This window comes from Apodemus sylvaticus, chromosome 18 (assembly GCF_947179515.1).
Source record: "Apodemus sylvaticus chromosome 18, mApoSyl1.1, whole genome shotgun sequence".
Lineage (NCBI taxonomy): Eukaryota > Metazoa > Chordata > Mammalia > Rodentia > Muridae > Apodemus > Apodemus sylvaticus.
This window is the reverse complement of record NC_067489.1, coordinates 66,593,592-66,616,223: the sequence shown is the minus strand read 5'-3', so window position 1 is coordinate 66,616,223 and position 22,632 is coordinate 66,593,592. Positions and strand designations below refer to the sequence as shown.

The 22,632-nt window shown below is 42.3% G+C and overlaps 1 pseudogene; it reads right to left on the bottom strand.

Moving 5' to 3' along the window:
- Positions 1-11,702: 11,702 nt before the first annotated feature.
- LOC127668491 (40S ribosomal protein S3-like) lies at positions 11,703-12,487 on the bottom strand (annotated as a pseudogene).
- Between the last annotated feature and the right edge of the window lie 10,145 nt (positions 12,488-22,632).

The window sequence follows — 22,632 nt, the reverse complement described above, 5'->3', positions numbered from 1 at the left end:
AAAAATGCTCAACTTCATTAGTCATTAGGGAAATGCAAATCAAAACAACCCTAAGATTTCATCTTACACCAGTCAGAATGGCTAAGATTAAAAATTCAGGAGACAGCAGGTGTTGGAGAGGGTGTGGAGAAAGAGGAACACTCCTCCACTGCTGGTGGGGTTGCAAATTGGTACAACCACTCTGGAAATCAGTCTGGCGGTTCCTCCGAAAACTGGGCACCTTACTTCCAGAAGATCCTGCTATACCACTCCTGGGCATATACCCAGAAGACTCCCCACCATGTAATAAGGATACATGTTCTGCTATGTTCATAGCAGCCCTATTTGTAATTGCCAGATGCTGGAAAGAACCCAGGTATCCCTCAACAGAAGAGTGGATGCAAAAAAATGTGGTATATCTACACAATGGAGTACTATTCAGCCATTAGAAACAATGAATTCATGAAATTCTTAGGCAAATGGATGGAGCTAGAGAATATCATACTAAGTGAGGTAACCCAGACTCAAAAGGTGAATCATGGTATGCACTCACTAATAAGTGGATATTAACCTAGAAAACTGGAATACCCAAAACATAATCCACACATCAAATGAGGTACAAGAAGAAAGGAGGAGTGGCCCCTGGTTCTGGAAAGACTCAGTGAAACAGTATTCAGCAAAACCAGAACGGGGAAGTGGGAAGGGGTAGGTGGGAGGACAGGGGAAGAGAAGGGGGCTTGAGGGACTTTCGGGGAGTGGGGGGGCTAGAAGAGGGGAAATCATTTGAAATGTAAATAAATTATATCGAATAATAATAATAAAAAAAAAGATTCGTGTCAAAAGACTCATGGTCTTCAGCTAGTAGATGCAATCATTGAGAAGGGTTCTGACAAGCCAAAGTGCATTTGAAAGGTTTGAGAACTGAATAGACCAGGGACATGGCCTCTTCAATAAGACTGAGGATAGAGAACTCACAGGAGGTCTACAGGTTACTAACTATAGTTAATTGAAACCCTACAATAGGTTTAAATCCATGAGTTCATAATTATCCTAAAACACGGTTAAAAAGTTCATCATCTACCCTTAGAGCCCCAAAGAACTATCATTATTCTATAACCTCTAATGAATCAATGTAGCTTATACAGTGGTCACCAAGGATTGGTGGACATGACAGGTAAAGGTATGTCCTGACAACCTCATGAGAATATATGACAAGACTCATGCAGTGCTGATGTTCAAAGCATATAGCCTTAACCTGGGCAAACCTCTAGATCTATCCATACTCACCTGAAATACAGGAATCAAAGGAAACAGTTAAGTGCTACCAGTATGCAGGGATTCCATTGACTTTGTTGAGACAAGACCATCTTGGTTGTTCTTGAGTAGCCCTGATGAATTTGGCCAGTCTTCTTACATAATATTACATGAACAAAAATATTTGAATGATGTGTGGATCCTTGAACCAGATCCTGTAATCTATGCCATGTGTGTGTGTGTGAGGCCCTTGACATGAGATTCAGTATGTAGAGTACATACACTGTGACTTGGATAAAGTCTCTTTTGTTCTAACATTGTATGAGTCCTCTTTCCCAGACAGTAGTGGCAATCTACTGGTTTTGCTGCAGCCCTGAATCATGCATATGTCAGTAAGTCCCTAAAACATCCAACTGTAAAGCCCTTAATCATGCTTACGTCAGTAAGTCCCCAACACATCCAATTGTAAAGTAACAATATTGTTTATATTTGTACTTAATGTGATCTATGTAGACCACCAAAAATGCTTTTTTTCTATAAAATGTACAGATAGCACCAAATGCTATCTGTAGGGTTTAAGAAATGCAAGGTTTACAAACAATACCCAAATGTCAACTATATGTCCACATACTTTCAGTGAACAAAGAGAATTTGAAATTTAAATAAGGTAATTTACAGTACTACCAAAAATATACCATAGCACTTAGTTTTACACATTCTCTTGGAATTAATTGCTTTTTACCACTGAAACAGATTTTTTTCACAATTCATGTAATTAACATCTACTTCTTTGAAATAAAATTATGTTGAATATCTTTTTTCTTAGGATTTATGATTTTACAACTAAGCAGGGTTCATAGCTCACAGAGACTGATGCAACAAATGCGGACCCCGGATGGATCTCCGCACATATATTTATGATTTTGTAACTAGGTCTTCTTGTGGGACTCCTAGCAGTGGCAATGACAGGGTTGTCTCTGGATCTTTTGACTGTACTTGGGACTCTTTTCCTCCTCCTGGGTTGCTTCATCCAACGTTGATATAAGGGTTTAGTATTATAACTTGTTATGCCATATTTGGTTGTTATCCCGGGGAGGCTAGCTTTTTTTAATTTTTATTTTTTATGGCAACAGCAGAGGAGGAGTGAATCTGGGGGAAAGGTGAGGTTGTGGAGGGAGTAGGAGGAATGAAGGAGGAAAACTCATGTAATGCATGAGAGAAGAATTAAACATTATGATTTTAAACATTTTATATTCTGTCTCGGTCTCGGTCTCTCTCTCTCTCTCTCTCTCTCTCTCTCTCTCTCTCTCTCTCTCTCTCTCTCTCTGTGTGTGTGTGTGTGTGTGTGTGAGTTGGAGGTACAGATGGTTGGGAGGCTCCCAGCATGGGTTCTAGGAACTGAAGTCAGGTCTTGTGGACACAGAGCAGTGTTATTACCCTTACTCACTGACTGAGCAGCCTCTCCGGCCTGTGGACTTTTTATTTTTATTTATGTGTTTATGTATGTATGTATGTATGTATGTATGTATGTATGTATTTATTTATTTATTTATTTATTTATTGGTTTTTCAAGACAGGGTTTCTCTGTGTAGCCCTGGCTGTCCTGGAACTCACTCTGTAGCCCAGGCTGGCCTCGAATTTAGAAATCCGCCTGCCTCTGCCTCCCAAGTGCTGGGATTAAAGGCACACACCACCACCATCCGGCATATTTTTTTTTAATGATTTCATTTTCCATTTGCAATTTCTTCTTGGAGGTATTGTTGAAATCATTTGGAAAAAAAGTAGTCATTTTCTTATTGTTGAATTTTCAGAGGTCTTATTTTTGTTGTTTTCTTACAACATAGTATTTTATAGGATTGTGATTTTATTTGTGTAAACCTGACAAAAATATAAAACCTGTATCCTAATGTCACGGTTCAAAAATGGTTGGCCCAGGGAGTGGCACTGTTTAGAGGTGTGGCCTTTTGGAATACTTTGTGTCACTGTTGGTATGGGCTTTAAGCCTTTCATTCTAGCTGCCTGTAAGTCAGTATTCTGCTAGCAGCCTTCAGATGAAGATGTAGAACTCTCAGCTCTGCCTGCTCCACGCCTGCCTGGACCCTGCTATTCTGTTACCATCATGATAATGGACTAAACCTCTGAACCTGTAAGGCAGCCCCAATTAAATGTTGTCCTTTATAAGAGTTGCCTTGGTCACGGTGTCTTCACAGCAGCTAAGAACTACACAATGACGCCATAAATTAAAGACCTGTAAGAGATGAACACCATATGTTCCATGCTCACAGACCATCAGACCCAGTATTGCACAGATGTTAATTCTTTCTATAAGGATCTATAGGCACAAGGCAATCACAATCAAAACACAATAGGAGGTTTCAATTTTTTAAGGAGTAGAAATTTTATTTTAAAAATTACATAGAAATATGAAGAATAAAGAGTAGCCAAAAAATTATTAAGTATAAGAACTAAACAACTGGTAGTTACTGAGCACCTGCAATTCATTATGAGGGATATTCCCAGACAGTGGCAATCTCTCCTCACGCTTTAGTGTTTGACCATGCAATGTGTACAGGCAAATGCCTCTGAAACAACTCAGGATGGTGAATGAGAAGATGATGCGTGCTTGTGTTTAGGAGAAGCAGGACTTTGTGAGGCGTGAAGCCCAGGGGAGATGTGCTCTTCAGCTGACTCTCCAGGCTTAGGGTGAGCCTGGCGCCCTGGAGAAGCCAGAGTAGTCAAGTTAAAGAGAAGAATCTGGGATGGAAAAGGAATTTCACATTTGGGACCAAGGTTAAGCTATCCAAGTAACAGTGTGCACGGTCTACAGAGCGATCCAGGAGGAGGGAGAAGCAGAGGATGAGAAACAAGGGGAAAGACGTGAAGAGTGTGAGGAAGGAGGATGGAGCACTGTTTCCAAGGTACCGAGTCAATTTGTAGGCTGTATTCTCACAAGCACACTCCTCTGTCTAGCAGGAGAATGCGGTTGTATCCAGCTGCTTACCTCCAAGTTCTTTCCAGTCCCCTCTGAAGATAGCAGAGCTTGCAAACGAACACCTTCACCAGCTTTACTATAGCTATAGGCTAGACCATCGTTAGAGAGGACAGACTATTATCTTTTTGCACAAACTCAGCAGATTCCAATTCTTGAGGAAGGCAGTGCATTAACCTCTTTCCTTTCTCTTTAGGATAGCCTCTGCCAGGCCAAATGGGCTGGCTGTGTTCCAAGTGTGGAGACATAAACAGGGCTGACTGCTTCCAAGAAAACCAAGCCCAGTTCTAAGCATGCCAGGATTATCTTGCCAGGGGAAGTCAGACTTGAGTGAGCAGACACATTCGGGGTGACCATGTATTTGTCTTCAGGGATACTGGGGTGCATATGCTGATTGGGACACGATGTAAGCTGAGATTTCCTTCTTGTATGTGCACATGTGTGCACATGCATGTGAAGGCTAGAAAGGCACCACCGTGTGCCTTTTGCTAATTGCTCTCTGCCTTATATTTCGAGACAGTCTCACTATCTGAAGCTCACAGACAGGTGGCCAGTAAGACCCAGGGATCTTCCAGTCTCCACCTCCTCAATGCTGGCACAAGGCGTGGAGCTCAGCTTTTTCTGTGTCGTGGGACGTGAACTCAAGTCCTTATGCTTGAAAGGAGACAAGATCTGCTGCTACCAGCCTCAAGGGGGAATGTTCTAGAAAGAGCAAAGTCATCCCAAACTCGTTTGTTGCTGCAACCTTATCACTTACTGCCTTTGTTTTCTTCTTCCCTCCTTCCCCCTCCTTCTCCCTCCTTCCCTTGCTTTCTCCCCATTCTCTCTCTCTCTCTCTCTCTCTCTCTCTCTCTCTCTCTCTCTCTCTCTCTAGAATTCTGGTCTTACGATATAGGTCTGGCTTGGACCTCTCCAGACTCCCTGGAGCTGAGCTGATTGGGCATTTGCTGCCACACCCACCCTTCAAGATTGGATTAGGGAAAGATCACTTGCTGTTGGCATGTGAATACACTTTGAAATTTAAATATTGATATGTATGCATGTCAAAACGTCTAGGAACTCAAAGAATGACTTTCAAGGTAAAGTCTGCCTTGCCTCCATGCCTGGACATCGGTTGATTTCACCATTCTTCAAGGTCTGTCTATTGTTTCTACACATTCTCTGGAGCAAACCTTTGCCATTCACCAATTTGTAGGGCAAACTAAATGTTCTTAAATAGAACTAGAAAACCATACTATTTTATTCTATCCCTTGGGTTGGTATATTCTCTTTATTTTGGGTTTTTTGCTAGGCTTCTCTAGAAGACCCCATTTTGAAAATTTACTCATTTATTTCCCTTCAAACTTATTTAATTATTTTAATCTCTCTATCTTATGTGCATGTGTGTATTAGTGTGCATGTGTGCAGATACATGTGTGCTATTGTGCACGTGGAGATCAGTGCCCAGTGTTGAGCCTTGTCCTCCATCTTGCTTGAGACAGGATCTCTTGGTTTTTTTCTTTTCTCCTCTGTGTACGGAAGCATGTCTTTCAAGCTTTGGTGAGTCTCCAGTATCCAAGTCCCATCTCCCTGCAGAAGTGCTGGGATTGCAGGTTCAAGTTACCACTTCACGTGGTCCTCATGTATATATATACCACGATGCCTTCCTTACCCCCTGAGCCAACTCCAGAGCTCTTATTTCTGGTCGTGTCCATTTTGTTTGTTATTGCTAGATCCCAGAGCTTCTTCTGACTTCCTTTACTGTTTATTTAACTATATATTTTCAGAACAATTTATCCATGTAACCAGTAACTTCTCAGCTTCGCTAGAGCTCTTTCAGTGGGTCCATTTCCCAAGTTAAGGAATCCGCCGAGATCTCAGCTTTGCGCTCTCTCATTGTTGTCCATCTGTTATCTTATTTAATCAAGAGGCTGCTGACCTCTCTGCTGAACTCCTGTGCTCCTCTGTGCAGATGTACTTCCACCCCCTCATGTTCTGTTTGTTGAGTCTAAGTCCATCATCATGTACAAAACGGAGTTTCCTCCCGTATTTTTTAGTTAGTTTTTGCTGTGGGGATGGGGGTGGGGTTCCTGTTGGTCAACTTGAACCACATGTGTCAATCTTTCCTTGTCTTTTGTCTCTGACCTTGCTCAATCATTCATTATCTCTTCATGACTCACTGAGAGTTCATCTCCCTCAATCACGGATTTCCTTCCTGAATTACTGTAGAATCACTGTTCTCTCAGTCTTGATCCTGTCTTCATTCAAGACTGTTTCTATATACTCCTAGGGACATATCCTAAGCATAATTTCATTTTTTCACATATTCTTTGACAATCTAGTGCGGGTATGTAGTGTGTGCTAGTGGTGCTTGCCCACTGTCGCTCCCACACCCCTGCTCCTCTGAGCCCCTTCCCAGCCATTCTCCCTGTACCTTCACATCTGCTTTCTACTGAGCTCCTCAAGGCTGCTTTGCTGCTTGTTCTGTTGCTTGGTTTTCAGACAGGGTCTCAGTATGTCGCCTGGAAATCAAGATCCATTTTCATCTTCTTCCTTCTGCTTTGAGAATGTGACATACCCAGCTCTTAAATCTAAAATTTAAAAAGATCCCTTAATGAGTTTAATTTTTGAAGTTTCCCCAATGTCTACCAAATAAATCCAAACTTCTTATCAGGGCTGTGGATTTAGTTTCATTCACTGAGCAAATGTTTACAAAGTACTTGTTATTTGGCAGTTAAGACAGGATGGAAAGATGGGAAATTTAGAGGAACTAGGAAGGGGAAAGCAACTCTTGTGTTTTTATTTAACTTTTTACTGGTTCGTTGTAGACTTCACATCATGCACCCTGATCCCACTCAGCTACCCACCCCTCTGCTCTTGCAACCAACACCCCAAAAGAACAAAAAAAATGTTTTAGAAGCTGTAGTGTGTGACGGTGTGTCCCACAGTATACCCTTTTGTCCACACTTCTTTACTTGCAAATATTCATTGAATTGGGTCCTTGGTCTGCTTCAAGGCCTCTGGCTCCTTAATACTGGATCCTCATGGGGACTCCCTTTGGATATCCGGTGTCATGAAGATCCTGTAGCACAACCAGTTTAAGCTTAACCCTGACAGGCTTACAAATAAATGAGACTCAGACTATGGCTGTTTTATTTGGCTTTGACAATTACTGGGGGGTGGGGAGTGGGGAGTAGGGAGTGGCTAGTCTACATTCCTAACTGTTGGCCTGGCTACCTCCCTTGGGTCTACCCCTGGTATTGTTTCTCTTAGGCATGAGTGTGCTCATGGTTCTTTTTCTCTCATGGTGGTTTCCTCCGCCTTTTTATTTTTCCTCCTTCTCCCGGTCTCTCCTCCAACCAGGACACTCCAAACCCACCTACCTCTAATCTCTCCAGTAATTGGTGGTAGCCAATTTATTTAGCCAAGAGTTTTAAATTAAGGAACAAGGTTTGCACAACTAAAGCTTGTAAACAGAAGTTTCTCTTAGGAATAGAATTTAGAATTATAATACATAGCAATAGACTGTCTCTAGGACTGGGCCTCCTTTCCTGCTCCTGCAGTTCAAAGCCTTGATTTTGGGCCTGGATGGTAGTTGAGTTGGTCAGCTATCTATCAGGCCTTCTGCTTCCACACCACCAGTGTGAGCTCTCCTGCACTGCCCCAGATACTCACCCAATGCCTCAGTTGCCAAGGGGCAGAGCCAGCTGTCCTACTCAAATGCCCTCCAGGCTGGCACACTCACCCACACCGGAAGGGTCGGCTCTATTGTGCTTCCCTGGTGAGATGCAGGGCCCTCTTTCCTGCTCTCCTGGCTTGGGAACCAGCTCTCTTGCCTGTCATACATGAGGGGTGAGGGTGGGCATCTACCTATCCCTCACCCAGGCCACTGCATGTCAGACAAGTGGCGGGGTCAGCTCACCCACTCACCCACCACCCACCCCATCCCACCCCTCCCCCACCACCCTCAGTGTCAGCTGTACTGTACTGACCAGGCAACACTCCCCGCTGAGGGGCAGGGTCCACACACATGCTCTCATGATCCTGGGACCAGCTTTCTGCCTGCTGCATATGGTGAGGGGCAGGGTGGAGGAGGGCAGCTCTCCCTCACCCAGACCACTGAATGGCAGACAGGCGGCAGGGCCAGCTCTCCCGTGCTCCTGCCTTTGAACCAGCTTATCCTGAAACCGGGACCAGCCCTCCTCCCTGTGCTTCCTAGGCACGGTGTGGGGCCTACTCTCCCCAGGGCTACAATTGGTTTGAAGTCTGGAGCCAGCTCTGTAGAGCCTCCAGACTTCAACGTGGCCCCAGGCTTAGGCCTAGAGCAGGACAACCACCAGCAGTAAGAGAATCCGACTGCTGCAGGGACACAGACCCAGACACGCCCTTCAGTGGCAGCACAGGCTACGACCTCACTATGGCTGTAGGTAGCATAGCTGTCTACTCACATCAGGCTGTTCCTCGCTACCGTGGAGTTTCCAGCTCTGCCTCTCTTCACTGCGCCCGCATCTCTCTGCTTCTCTTTCTCTTCTATCTCGCCACCACTTATTTCCTCATCTTAGTGATGCCTAGTGCCTCTGGGTGTCTGGCATAATCTCAGGAGTGGTCTCAGAAGGGCTATGCCCCTCTCATGCCATGCTATATGGCACCGGGCAGGGGGTATCTCTGGTGTATCTGCCTGCCTAGGTCCGGTGGCTCCAGATGGGGGGGAGCAGTTGTCTCAGGCTTGCTGTACCCACCACACTTTGTGAAGCTAGTCAGGGATCATCTATGGTACAGTCGAGAAAAGCAATTCTTACCACAAAATCTGATAGAAGTTTTTCAACAGGTTAGAATAAAGAATTCCAATACAATTAACATTTGTTTTGAGGATTGCCTACCTAGAAACATTGCCTAGCCAATAGAAGATGCACCTAGACCTACTGCAACTTGATGTGCCTGGGCAGGTTTTTCTGAGCCTTTTCTCAGGAGAGGGGAAAGTTGGGATTGGAGTTGGAGGGATGAACAGGTTGGGAAGAATGAGGGGGTCAGGATGAGGGGCTGTGTGTAGGGGTGAATCAATGGCTCACTTGTAATTCCATCCCTGGGGAAGTGGAGACAGTAGGCCCCAGTGAGATTATTTACACACATAAAATCGTCTTTGGTAAAAATTAGAAATATGGTGTCCCCCAGGGAGGTGACCCAAGAATAGAAACAATTTTAAGCACACAGAGCTGGGGTCGGGAGGAACTTCTGAGAATCACTCTGGGAGGACTTTGCAGAAGTCTATGAAGCTGGATTTTATAAGGCGTGCAGGGTTTTGTGGCTACGTTGACTATCTATGGTTCTCCTTAATACATGGTCTTATTGTATGCTTTGTCCAGTTTGCTACCAGTTATTAAATCCACAATAGTATTACTCAGAAAAGAATTTTCCTGGCTCTGCTAAAGTCCCACTTGTCTTCTAGCCTTCTATCATTATAGATATTAATCATGACAATAATCCCTACTACTTTTTCAACAATGGCACTAGACAGCATGTAAGGGAATTTCATTGCATCTCTCAGATTCTTGCTAAAGTTATATGAGAGAATTCGAAGCACATTTGTTTAAACGCCGTAGTCCTTTGAGATACTGGCAGCCTTAATATACTGTTCTTGCTACATTTTTTGATTTCTCTGCTTGATGTTCTGCCCACCTGCTCCTGCATCATAAACAGCTAAATGGTAACAGGCATTGCCTGTGCTGCTCAGGGTATCAGCCTGTTCAAGGCCACACTTATTTCTTAAGCATCTAGGATATCTAGATCTGTAGTGGGTTCTGTACTAACAGGAAGGCAGAAGGAAAAAGACAGAGTATTGACCGCCACCCCCCTGCCAAGTCTCTCAACAGAGTAGAACAGAAGTAGAGAACTCAAGGTAAGCTAAGTCAGATGGTGTCTTAGTCAGGGTTTCTACTCCTGCACAAAACATCATGACCAAGAAGCAAGTTTGGGAGGAAAGGGTTTTTCAGCTTACACTTCCCCATTGCTATCATTAACAAAGGAAGTCAGGACTGGAATTCACACAGGGCAGGAACCTGGAAGTTGGAGCCGATACAGAGGCCATGGAGGGATGCTGCTTACTGGATTGCTTCCCCTGGCTTGCTCAGCTTGTCTTCTTATAGAACCCAGCTGTTGTTCCCATCTTATAACAAATGCAGATGGTTTGGAATTAGGATGAATTCTGAGCAAAGCAGTTTAAAAACTGGCTTTAAAACATTGGTCATTGAATTTGACCCTTTGGTTTTTCATATCTAAAAATATGAAAACATAAAATGACTTGTCTGATTAAACTATTAGAATCTGTAGGTGTATCTCTCACCGAATAGCACAACATTCTAAAGCAGCAATTCGAACCAACAACTACTTATCACACCATCATGTGTGGACCAGGCATCCAGGCAGGATACTGGGGCAGATACCAAGTGAAAGACGTTGTTAGTGTCGTTGATGCATTCAAACGTAGCAGTCAGGGAATAGCTAGAGACAGCCTCTAGAATCTAGCATGCTGTTCTTTTTTTAATTCTCTTAACATAACATGTGGGTCCCACAGCTCCTCACATGTGAAAAATGAGCCCATGGGGTGATTCCCACAAACTCAGATGGCTGGTGGGGAATTTGTTCTTAGGATGCACTTTTCAAACTTCCTGCTAATTTGGTTTATTATCCTTTATTCTAGTGGTTTGTAAATTGTTTTTGTCTGTTTAGGCAAATGATTCATTTATTTATTTTAGAATTTGCTGAATGCTGTGGCTCATGTCCCAAGAAAGATGGTTTTGTGCCAAAGTGTTAAATATAACTTACAGTGCAAAGCATCCATGGGCAAAGGCCTCCTAGGAAGGCACTTGTAGACCCTAGGTGAGGACCAGATTGTATTAGTAATGGTCTAACAGTTTCTCTCCTACGGTAATTCTGCCCTGAATCTTGATCAACACCTCTCACTTATTTTCTCAAGTGATAGGAAGTGTAGCGAAGACTTAGGTAGGTCAGAAGTTTACTTGTTTTGCAAATGACATGAGAATGTTCCTTTCTCCAAACTAGGCAACAATTGAATGGATGTTTCTCTTCAACTTTTTACTAAAGTATTTTTATTAATTCTTTTGACATTCCAAACATGTTTATAATATGTTTTGATCATATTTATGACCCATTCCTTCCCCAAACCCTTTCTAGATCCACTCTATATCCTAACTTCAGGTCCTCTTTTCTTTTTTTAACTACCCAGAGAGTTCAGTTTGTGCTGTGCATATTCACACCAGCGTGGGGCTATCCACTAGAGCATAGTCCACCGATGAGAGCCTACATCCTTAAAGAAAACCTATGGTTCCTCCCCTAGTAGCCACCAATTTTCAGTCAACCCCAGCTAAAAGGATAAGGCCTTTCCCTCAAGGATTATTATTATTTTTTTTTTAGCTTTTGTGTTATTCACAGTGTAAGGCAATAGTCGCAGCTCTCTTGAAGTTTAACACATTAGCAATGCTTCCTAGCACATTCTTTTTTTTTCTTTGTTCAAGATTTTATTAAACATCTTTACAAGATAACATCCAGCCTCCAGATGCAGCTGCCAAGACCCTATTATGCTGTAGCTACTGACTGGGTCTGAGATGGCAGTCGTGGGCAAGATTTCATCTTTAGGTTCCACAATGCTCACATGACCAGGCAGAGGCTGCTTGGGACCAGTCTTAGCACTTGGGTCCCAGGGCAGCACGATCTTCACTTGGAAGCCCAGCACACCGTCTGAGGAGCACACGGCGCACAGCATTGTCAGCATAGTAGTTAACAGGGTCTCCACCGTGAATCATCAGACCATCCACAAACTTCACGTACTTGGCCCTCTGTCCCCCAGAGCTTCCTAGACATCACAACCTTGACCTGACTCTCCATAATGAACCGAAGCACACCATAGCAGGCCTGACAAACCGCAAGCCCTCCTAGGAATTTGTAGCGTAGAGACTCTGCCTGGGCAATGGCATACAGACCTCTTGTGGCCACGTTTTCTGCATAAAGCTCTACACTGCCTTCAGGGAAGCCAAACCACTGCTGGGCAACCACAGTCAACGCTGATCCAACGATCCTTCTCCCCAAGAACATTCTGCGTCTGGTGGCTAAAATAATGATTTCTGGCCTGGTCGGTGTAACTTGGACTTCAACTCCAGAGTAGCCATCTTCAGCCAGCTTCTGAGTGAGAAACTCATTCAGTTCAGCTTTGAAGACGCCATCAGCTACAAACTTCCTCTTCTTGGAAATCTGTACCACCATCTTGTTGCCTCGCACCACTGAAAGAAAAAGAAGTATCCTATCACATTCTGAACTCCAGGTAATCTATAGAACAATCAATCTTTGATTTATAGTGCCTGCTGATATCTTGAGTGTATTCCTACCAGCGTAATTGAAAAATACCAACATGACATTATTGATTAGACATGGAGTTGCCAAGAGGTGTGGCAAATCATGCTTTTATGAAGTGTTTATAAATGATAGACACAGCCTTGTGGCCATTGATAATTACGAGACCTAATAGGTAAGAATTGAGACATTTTGTGTATTTTATTACTTTTATTTATTTAATATAGGCTTTATTTAAATATAGGCTTATTTATTTATTTATTTTAGTTTTTGAGACAGGGTTTCTGCGTGTAGCTCTGGCTGTCCTGGAACTCATTCTGTAGACCGAGCTGGCTTCGAACTCAAGAGCTCCACCTACCTCTGGCTCTGGAGCACTGGCATTAAAGGTGTGCGCCACCATGCTCAGCTTATATGATTTATTTTTTCTTAAGATGAATATATTTTTATTTTATATGCATGATTATTTTGTCTGCATCTGCCTCTGCACCATGTGCATACCTGGTTCCCACATGAGATTCCCTTGAACCCGAGTTACAGATGATTATGAGATGCGTGTGTGTGCTGGGAACCTAGCCTAGGTCCTCTGCAAGAGGACCTAGTGCTCGTAAACACGGAGCCATATCTCCAGCCCTAGGTTTAAGTTTTAATTAACAGCTGACAGTAGACAATGGATAACAACAACTGCTTTTGAGCCAGGTATGCACTGACTCCAGAACACACTGATAAGGAGCACTAATCTGCCTGATATTGTCTCATTACCCATAATTCTTTTGAGATGCTGGGTTTTTCCAGGTCCTAGAAGCCTACTCAGTTCTCCAAAAGGAAAGATAGTTGATCTTCAGAACAAATTGATTCTGTCCTTACTTCCCTTAGGTAGTCTTGTTTCCTGTTTAAAGGTAACCAAGAATGTGTGCTCTTATAGTTTCTCCCACATATATACATATAACATATTTGTATATATACATATACCATATATACTATATATGGCATATTTCTATGTATATCATTATATATTATATAAATGTATTATACAATTGCATTATACATTATACAAAATACAACTTTATATACATCATACAAATTTCAACAATGATCATTCGGGAAAGGAGATAGAAATTATGGATGCATGCAAAATGGAAAGTAACTTGTTTTTAGTAAAATAGTTCAAATTTTGTCATTTTCCTTTTTAGTTTTTAGATAGAATAAAAGTCCTACATGGCCTGCAAAATCTGCCTTTAGGCTATGCTCTTCTACAACATCAGAATCATGTTCTCCAGGGACTGTATTTAAAGAAAAAGTGGGCTTTCAATTGTAATGAGATGCCTTCTGACATAAAGATTCTCCTTAATTAACCAGGTTGCATGCAATCACATATGCTTATATATTTGGTAAGGAAAGGAAAGGAAAGGAGGAGAGAGACAGAAAGAAACAGAGACAGAGAGAAACAGAGACAGAGAGATAGAAACACACACATACACACAAAGGCAAAGGGGGAGAGAGAGAGAGAGAGAGAGAGAGAGAGAGAGAGAGAGAGAGAGAGAGAGAGAGAGAATCAGAGTAGACAACAAGATTAGAGGCGCCACAAAGCCCCACGGCACTTCGGTCACAGCCTGTCTGCTGTGGCTTTTGTACCAGGCCTGCTTTGCTTTTAGCCAGGGAGTGGGGCCATTTGTTAGGGCAGCACCAGAAACAACTACATCTGGTATGAACATTCGCTGTAGGTATTGGAGATATCCATTTCCATGCATCTTAGATAAATAATTCTGGAGAGCTGAAATCTGGGCCCTCGAAATATGCAGGCTTAACTTCAGAAGAACTGGCCCCACCAACACTCTGTGTGAGAGGCTGCCAGTTGCTGTGTGCATTTTGCCAGAGTTTAATTCATGTTTTTTTAAGTACTTAATATGAAAATGTTTAGCATCTTTTATACATTTATCAGTGATATACTAGACACGAAGCATTCAAATATTTTGCTTCTTTTTAATTTTTTGCATCCACACCACTCTCCTGCTGTTGAATCTGTCTGTTTACCATTCTTCCAAAGTTCCCTACTCTGGACTTTCACGGGAATAGAGTCAAATGAGGCACAGCATTTTGTCGCCATTTATGCCACAATTTGCTTGCCCTTCGAGGACTTTGGAACTGTTTCACCTTTCCTGAGGTGTGAATGAGGGTGTGGCAAATGTCTGTGCCATGACTTACCTTCCTTTGCCCATGCTTGTATAAGCTGAGGAAGACTGCCGGTAGATGGTGCATCCATGTGACGTCGCTTAGCAACTGTCTAAGTGTTTAAAAGTGGCTTGACACTTCATTTTCCCACCATAACCCTACGAGGATTTTGCTAGTCCCTTGTTAACACTCGCTATTCTCTGTCTCTATGATTGTAGCTACTCTCTTTAGGGTAAAGTACTAGTTCTTTCCCTATGACTAAAGATCTGCGGCATCTTTTCAGGAATTTTTTTTAAATATTGGTCTATCTTTTCTCTAGAAATAGCCTCTGAATATTTTAAATTTGTACTGATGTCATGTGTTATTATTGAGTTATGTCCTAGTTACGGTCACTATTGCTGTGGTGAACACCATGACAAAACCAGGTTGGGCAGGAAAGGGATTGTTTGCCTTAGACATCCCCTCTTAGGTTACAGTCTATTGAGAGAAGCCAAGGCAGGAACTCAAACAGGGTAGGAACCTGGAGGCAGGACCTGACAGAGAGGCCTGGGGGAGTGCTCCTCACTAACTTGCTTCCCATGAATTTGTTCAGTCTGCTTTCTTATAGAACCCAGGACCACCAACTAAGGGATGGCCCCACCCACAATGGGCTGGGCCCTCCCCCATAAATTATTAAGAAAGTGCCCTATATGCCTGTCTGTTCAGTCTTATGGTGCATTTTCTCAGTTAGGTTTCTTCCTTTCAGATGACGATAGCTTAAGTCAAGTTGACTAAAATTAGCAAGTACATGTTGTGATAGTTCTTTATACACTCTAGGTATAGTTTTCTTATTAGGTAAATATTCTATTGCATGAATTTGGTTTCCACTTTTTAAAAAAATTATTGATGCAGAAAAGGTTTTGTTTTCCATAGAATCCAATTTACGTAACATTTGTGTTGGTGTTATTTTTTTTGTTTGTGTTTAGTTAATATCTAAGAACCGTTTGGCAAAACTAAAGTCATGGAGATTTATCCGTCTGTTTTTAATAGTTTCAGTTAATATTCCAAGTTAGTTTTATATATGATATAAGGAGAGGCTCATTCTTTTTAAGCATTTCTTTTATTTAAAATGTATGCATGCTATGTTTGTGCATGTGTGTGCCACGTCTCTCTCTCTGTGTGTGTGTGTCTGTGTATCTATGTCTGTGTCTCAATGCGTGTGTGCACTTGAGTGAGAGTGCCCTCAAAAACTGGAGGAGCTGGAGTTGCAGGTGCCCCTGAGCCTCCTGGTGTGGGTGCTGGGCGGCAAGCTCGGGTCCTCTGCAAGTGTGACATACCCTCTAACCACCAGGCCGTCTCTCTAGCCCCCCACCAGCTTCATTCTTTATACTTTTGCTTGAGGCTCTCCAGTTGCTCCAACTTCAGGAGATTAAACTGCTTGAGGCCAGACAAGTGATTTCTACCCCTGAACAGTAGAGAAAGTGTTACACCTTTAAAATGACTTTTGTTTCAGAGACAAGAAACTTACAAGAAGCTGCTAAATTGCCGAGTCATCCCGCCCCTCCCACTGGAGGGGACCTAAAGTGAACTTTGCCTTGCAGTGCTCTGTGTTCCCAGTCCTGAGGGATTCCAGTTTTTCTTTTTCTTTTTTAAATTAACATGTGATGTTTGAAAAGATCCGACCTCGAATTGAGTGTGTTCAGGACTACGCTCACCTCCACACAAGTTGATGTGTTTCTCAATTAGAAGCCCTGTGCTTTCTTTGCCCAGGGAGATGTTGCTTTGGGAATGATCACTGTTGCTGGCTTGATTTGCTGCATCTAAGCCTCTCTTCACTCCTATGTTTATATTGTCAGTTTTGTTCTCACCACTGTGTGAGCCCATTATGTTATGAAAGACTACTCTTCCTTCCACTGGATGGTTTTGTAATTCTTACAGGAAATCTGTTGCCCAGATATCTGTGAGTCTATTATTGATTCTTATCTCTATTGCATTAATCTATATTTTCACCTCGCCACCCAGACCACACTCTCTAGATTACCATTGTCTTGTAGTAAATTCTAAAATCAGGAAGCATGAGCTTCCTTATTTTGTTCCTTTTCGAGATCATTTTGGCATTTTAGGACCCTTATTTACATTGTCATATGAATTTTTAGAATCTGCTTGTGAATAAGACGATAGCTGGGACCTCAAGAAAATTTTTATCACATTTGTACATGACTTTTAATAAATATTTCCATTTTAACACGTCTTAACTTTTCTGATCTATAAACCTGAAGTTTTTTCATTATATATTATGAAGAAAATTAGATTAATTTTAACAATGCTTTAGTAGTCCCAATAGTCACTCATTGCTGTGATCAAGACCTGACAAGAGAGCATTGTAAGGGGAGAGGCTATATTCTTCCCAGGGTGGGGCAAGCTCCTCTGCACCTACTGTTTGGGAAAAGTTTAGCATGAATGGATATTTGGTTGAGCAGACGGTTTTTCTCCTTTAATTTGTTTATAGCTAAAAAATAATACCAAGTGAAGGGCACATATTCTTCTCACAGATTTGCTATTAAAAACCAAATGGTAATGACAAGAACAAGCTATCCTTTTGTAGATGCATTTATCCAAGATAAATTCCAAGGAGCAAGAAAAATGTGCAGGTAACCATCACAGGATTTGTGACATACATTCCCACCAAAAATAAAGAGCATTCTTGTTTCTTTGTAGAGTCGCTAGCAGTTTTGAGATCATTCTCGTCCGACTCAGTAAAAAGTGGCATTTTAGTATGATCAGTTCCAGCTACCTGTTACTGTGTGTGACAACAATGACCCATCTATGTGCTAAGGTCCATTTTATATTTGCTCTTCTGTTTCTCTTGTGTGTGTGTGTGTGTGTGTGTGTGTGAGAGAGAGAGAGAGAGAGAGAGAGAGAGAACGCTTTTCTTCTCTTTTAGGAGGTTGGTTTTTATATATCAATTTTGGAGTTCGATTGTTTTTTTTTAGTATTTTTGATATGACAAAAGTTTAATGGGTACCTTTCTTTTCACTGATATTTCTGATAAGATTTTAAAGAATGTAATTTACAAAAAACTTGAAGAAATGCTATGGTTTTTGGTTTTATCAATTCTTTTGACAAATCTACTTGTGGAAGGATATGCCCAGATATTGAACTTGATAGATAAACTGTGCCATTCATGCTAATCCTTCTCACAGAAAATAAAATCTAACAGGAATGTTTCTGCTGTCATGATTGCGATAAAAGATTCTATATAAACTCTTGCATCACATTTTCATCATGGTCAGAGGCATCCAGTGGTCCAGTCTGTTCTATATGGTATTATAATGCACCCCTGGATTTGCAATCATTTTTGAGATAATTGGTTCCACAACTCAGATAAAATGTTCTGTATGTCTGAAGGAATATTCATCATTAGTGTGTTAGGCATCCTGAAGACATCTAAGAGCTTTTATTTGGTTATCAAAGTGCTAAGTCTAACATGCAGGCGCCCATGGCTCCAGCTGCATATGTAGCAGAGGACAGCCTTGTTGGACTCAAAGGGAGGAGAGGCCCTTGGGCCTGTGAAGGCTCATTGCCCCAGGGTAGGGAAATGCCAGGACAGGGAAGCAGAAGAGGGTGGGTTGGTGAGCAGGGGAAGGGGGAGGGATGGGATACGGTGTTTTTAGAGGCAAACCAGGAAAGGAGATAACATTTGAAATGTAAATAAAGAAAATATCCAAAAAAAAAAAAGTGTGCTAAGTTTACAGTATCATGTAAACTCTGCAAAGAGCCTTCATTTGGCCTGTAGGATCTCTCTCCTTAATGTATGACACTGCATTTCATGATGTTGGCATGCATAGAGGTTGAAAAAGTATGTTAAAAAATATTAAGCTGTTAAAACAATACAACATAAACTCCTTTCTTCTTCTTCTTCTTCTTCTTCTTCTTCTTCTTCTTCTTCTTCTTCTTCTTCTTCTTCTTCTTCTTCTTCTTCTTCTTCTTCTCCTTCTCCTTCTCCTTCTCCTTCTCCTTCTCCTTCTCCTTCTCCTTCTCCTTCTCCTTCTCCTTCTCCTTCTCCTTCTCCTTCTCCTTCTCCTTCTCCTTCTCCTTCTCCTTCTCCTTCTCCTTCTCCTTCTCCTTCTCCTTCTCCTTCTCCTTCTCCTTCTCCTCCTTCCTCCTTCCTCCTTCCTCCTTCCTCCTTCCTCCCTCCTTCTCCTTCTCCTTCTCCTTCTCCTCCTCCTCTTTCTCCTTCTCCTCCTCCTCCTCCTCCTCCTCCTCCTCCTCCTCCTCCTCCTCCTCCTCCTCCTCCTCTTCCTCCTTCTCCTCCTTCTTCTTCTCTTTCTCCTCTTTCTCCTCCTTCTCCTCCTCTTCCTCCTTCTCCTCCTTCTTCTCCTTCTCTTTTTTCTCCTCTCCTCCTTCTCCTCCTCTTCCTCCTTCTCCTCCTTCTTCTCCTTTTCTTTCTCCTCCTCCTCTTCCTCTTTCTCCTCCTTCTTCTTCTCTTTCTCCTCTTTCTCCTTCTCTTCCTCTTCCTCCTTCTCCTCCTTCTTCTCCTTCTCTTTCTCCTCCTTCTCCTCCTTCTCCTCCTCTTCCTCCTTCTCCTCCTTCTTCTCCTTCTCTTTCTCCTCCTCCTCCTCCTCCTCCTCCTCCTCCTCCTTCTCCTCCTCCTTTTTCTTCTTCCTTCTCTCTCCATTTTTTTAAAAATTCTTTTCTCATTTATTACATCCTGACAACAGTTTCCCCTCTCTCCCCTCCCTCCGGCCTCTTCAGCCTCTTCCCTACTTCCACAGGTTCCCTCCCTTTCCCTCTCCTCCAGATCCACTCCCTTTCCTCCACCCTCCCCTCAGAAAAAAGCAGGCCTCCCAGGGACATCAACCAAACACTTCATAACAAGCTACAGTAAGAGCAGGCACATGTCATCACATCAAAGCTGGACAAGGCAACCCAGTAGGAGGAAAAGGGCCCCACAAGTAGGCGAAGCTGACCCTACAGCCTCCCTCTGTTAGGATTCCCACAAGAACATCAAGCTACTCAGCCTTGTATGTATATGTAGATGTATGTAGAGGACCTAAGTCAGACCCCTACAGGTTCCTTGATCTCTCCAGTTCCTATGAGTCTTGGCCAGTTGATTGTGTGGTTGTATTCTTGTGCTGTGACCCTGACCCTTCTAGCTCCTCCAATCCTTCCTCCCTTTCCTCCACAGAACTCCTCTCACTTTTGTCAAAAGTTTGGTTGTGATTCTCTGCATCTGTTCCCATCAGTTTCTGGATGAAGTCTCTCTGGTCACTTTGACCATTCTGCCAGGCTCTGGTTTCAGGAAGCTCTGCAGGCAGGACAAATTGTAGGTAGAAGGTTTTGTGGCTGGGTTGGTGTCCCAATCCCTTCTTTCTGACTTCTGCTTTCCATAATTTTATCTTTTTAACCCCAGTTCAACTCACCCACCTTTTCTAAATAGACTTTCTGAGGGGAGGTACAATATTATCTCAGTTCCTGTTTTTTTCCTTCCTTTTCAGCACACATAGAAGAAAATGCTTCCTAATGCTAATAATAGTCACGGTTGGTTACATTCTTGAGAAATACACTCCAATGAATTAACCAGTGTATTTTAAGAACATCTTCCATGTCTTTTTTGCAGGAACAATTGGGTGCTCAGGTCAGTTTCAGTTGCTCCCACCATGTGTAGAACATAGTGAAATGAAAAATTTATTTCTATGTATTAAACAAGAGTTCAAAAAGCACTTATCATGATAGTCATTATTCTTTTATTTATTTGTTCATTAGACAGATAGTAGTGAAAATATATTTATTTTATACTCTTTGAGGTTCTAAAATGTTTTACTTGTGTGTGTGTGTGTGTGTGTATGTGTATCTGTGTATGTGTACACCACAGGACACTTGTGGAGGTCAGAGGACAACATATGTGTATCAATTGTCTCCTGCTACTGTGAGGGTCCTAGGTGGGGCTCAGTTTGGATTGGCAGTAAGTGCCCTCAGTCTGTGAGCCATTTTGCTGGTTCAAGTCTCCTTTAAGAGAAAGAAAAGCAGATGGGTGAAAGGGTCACTGCTATCAAATCAACTTGGTGCTCATCTGAGAAGGTCAGACAGGCAAACATCCACCTCTTGAAACACAACAGTCGCAACAACACCAGGATGAAATAACAACACAGTTTTATTCTAGTTTTCTGGGAACCTTTAACATTTTTAAGTCTTTCATTAGTAATTTACATGAGGCCTCAGGCCAATAATTTAGGATAGTTCCAGCATGTTCAGCATTTGTGTATGAATTAACTAATGACACCACTCTGAGCAGATGAATTGCTAAAAGGCATTTTCTTCTGAGTTTACGAAGCACATGACGATCTGTGCTAGTCCAGCTCTCCTGTCTACATCCCTGTGATCTTGTAAAGCAGCAAGAGGTACCATGACCCTAACACCTTACAACTGCCTGAAATAGAGGGTGCCTAGTAAATGTCTGTCAACTTGAATATTGATCCTTTCTTTACTTCCTTCCTCCCTCAAGTTATCAGTATCACTCACCACTCATCACAGACCACTACCAATGGGTTGCCTATGTCCAGAAGTGTCAAGGATTATTGACTGATGCTTTATTTAAGCCAGTTAATCTTATAAATGATAGTTAGAGATGAAGTGGCCTAGTGGATAAAGATCTTGTTGTGCTGTTGTGAGCGTCAGGATTTGGATTCCCTGGCACTCACCTAAAAGCCAGCCAGGTTTGCTGAAAGCAAGGGGCCCTTTCTCAATAAATAGAGAACTATTGGAAAAGCCATCTGATGTCAACTTTGGGCCTACAACACTCACACACACACACCTCAAACATACTTTCACCCTCATACATACAAAGATGCACATATACATACACATTCATATGCATGTATATGCAAAAGAATAAACTTTGTTGTTAACCATTTTTCTGTCATTGTGATAAAGTACTCTAGAAAATCAACTTTAAAGGGGACAGGCTTTGTTGGGTTTCTTGTTTGAGAGGTCTGTCTCTGCTCTTGACTCTGCTGTTTCTAGGCCTGAACTGAGGCCAAGTGCCATGGCAAGAAGCTCCTAATGGAACAGCTGCTCACCTCATGGTATCGGGGAGGCAAAGCAAAACCTTGTGTTTATAACAAAAATCTTTTCCCCTAAACACATTAAGTCATGATTCTATAAGTTGATTAACTTATTCATGAAGCCAGATCAACTCTCAAAGCCCTTACTCTTGAGTATAACAGCACTGTGGACCAAACCTTTAATATCTGAGCGTTGGGAAAGAGTTAAGATCCAAACCATAACAACCTTGCTGGAAAAATAGTGCACTATTGTGCCCCCTACCATGGCTACCAACTCTCCCTCTGGTTCTCAAAGTTTGCTCTGTCCAAGCCTAATACAAGCTTCCCTAGGAGGTGGGCTGCAAGGCCATAGCAGAAACAAACATTCATCTGTCTGCTCTGGGTCTTTTGCTCTAGATGAAAACTTTGTTAACAATGGATTTTTGATATATAATCTCCCTGTAGCCCAGATACATTAAAACAGGGTCAAGGTTGACTAAGGATCTAAGTGAGACTGCAAAAGTCAGCAGAGAAGGCTACGTGGACAAACTGGAGTTCCCTGGCAGTCGTGGAACTGTAACGACTAGCCCGACTGACATAAGAGAGTCAAAGAAGACAGGACTTGAAACTAGGAGTTAGAAACAGCATGTTGTAAGAGACGTGTGGAAGATCCTGTGTAAAAGTAAAAGAAGGTAAGATCATGAGAGGAGACAAGGGGAAGAGATTCCAAGGCTGGAATATTTATATATCATCAACATATATTCCAACTTTCTGTCGTGTAATGTATCCTGTCAAGGTCTATTTTTTTTTTTAATTAAAGACAGGGTTTCAAGTATATATCCTCAAACGTGCTATATAACTGAGGATAACCCTGAA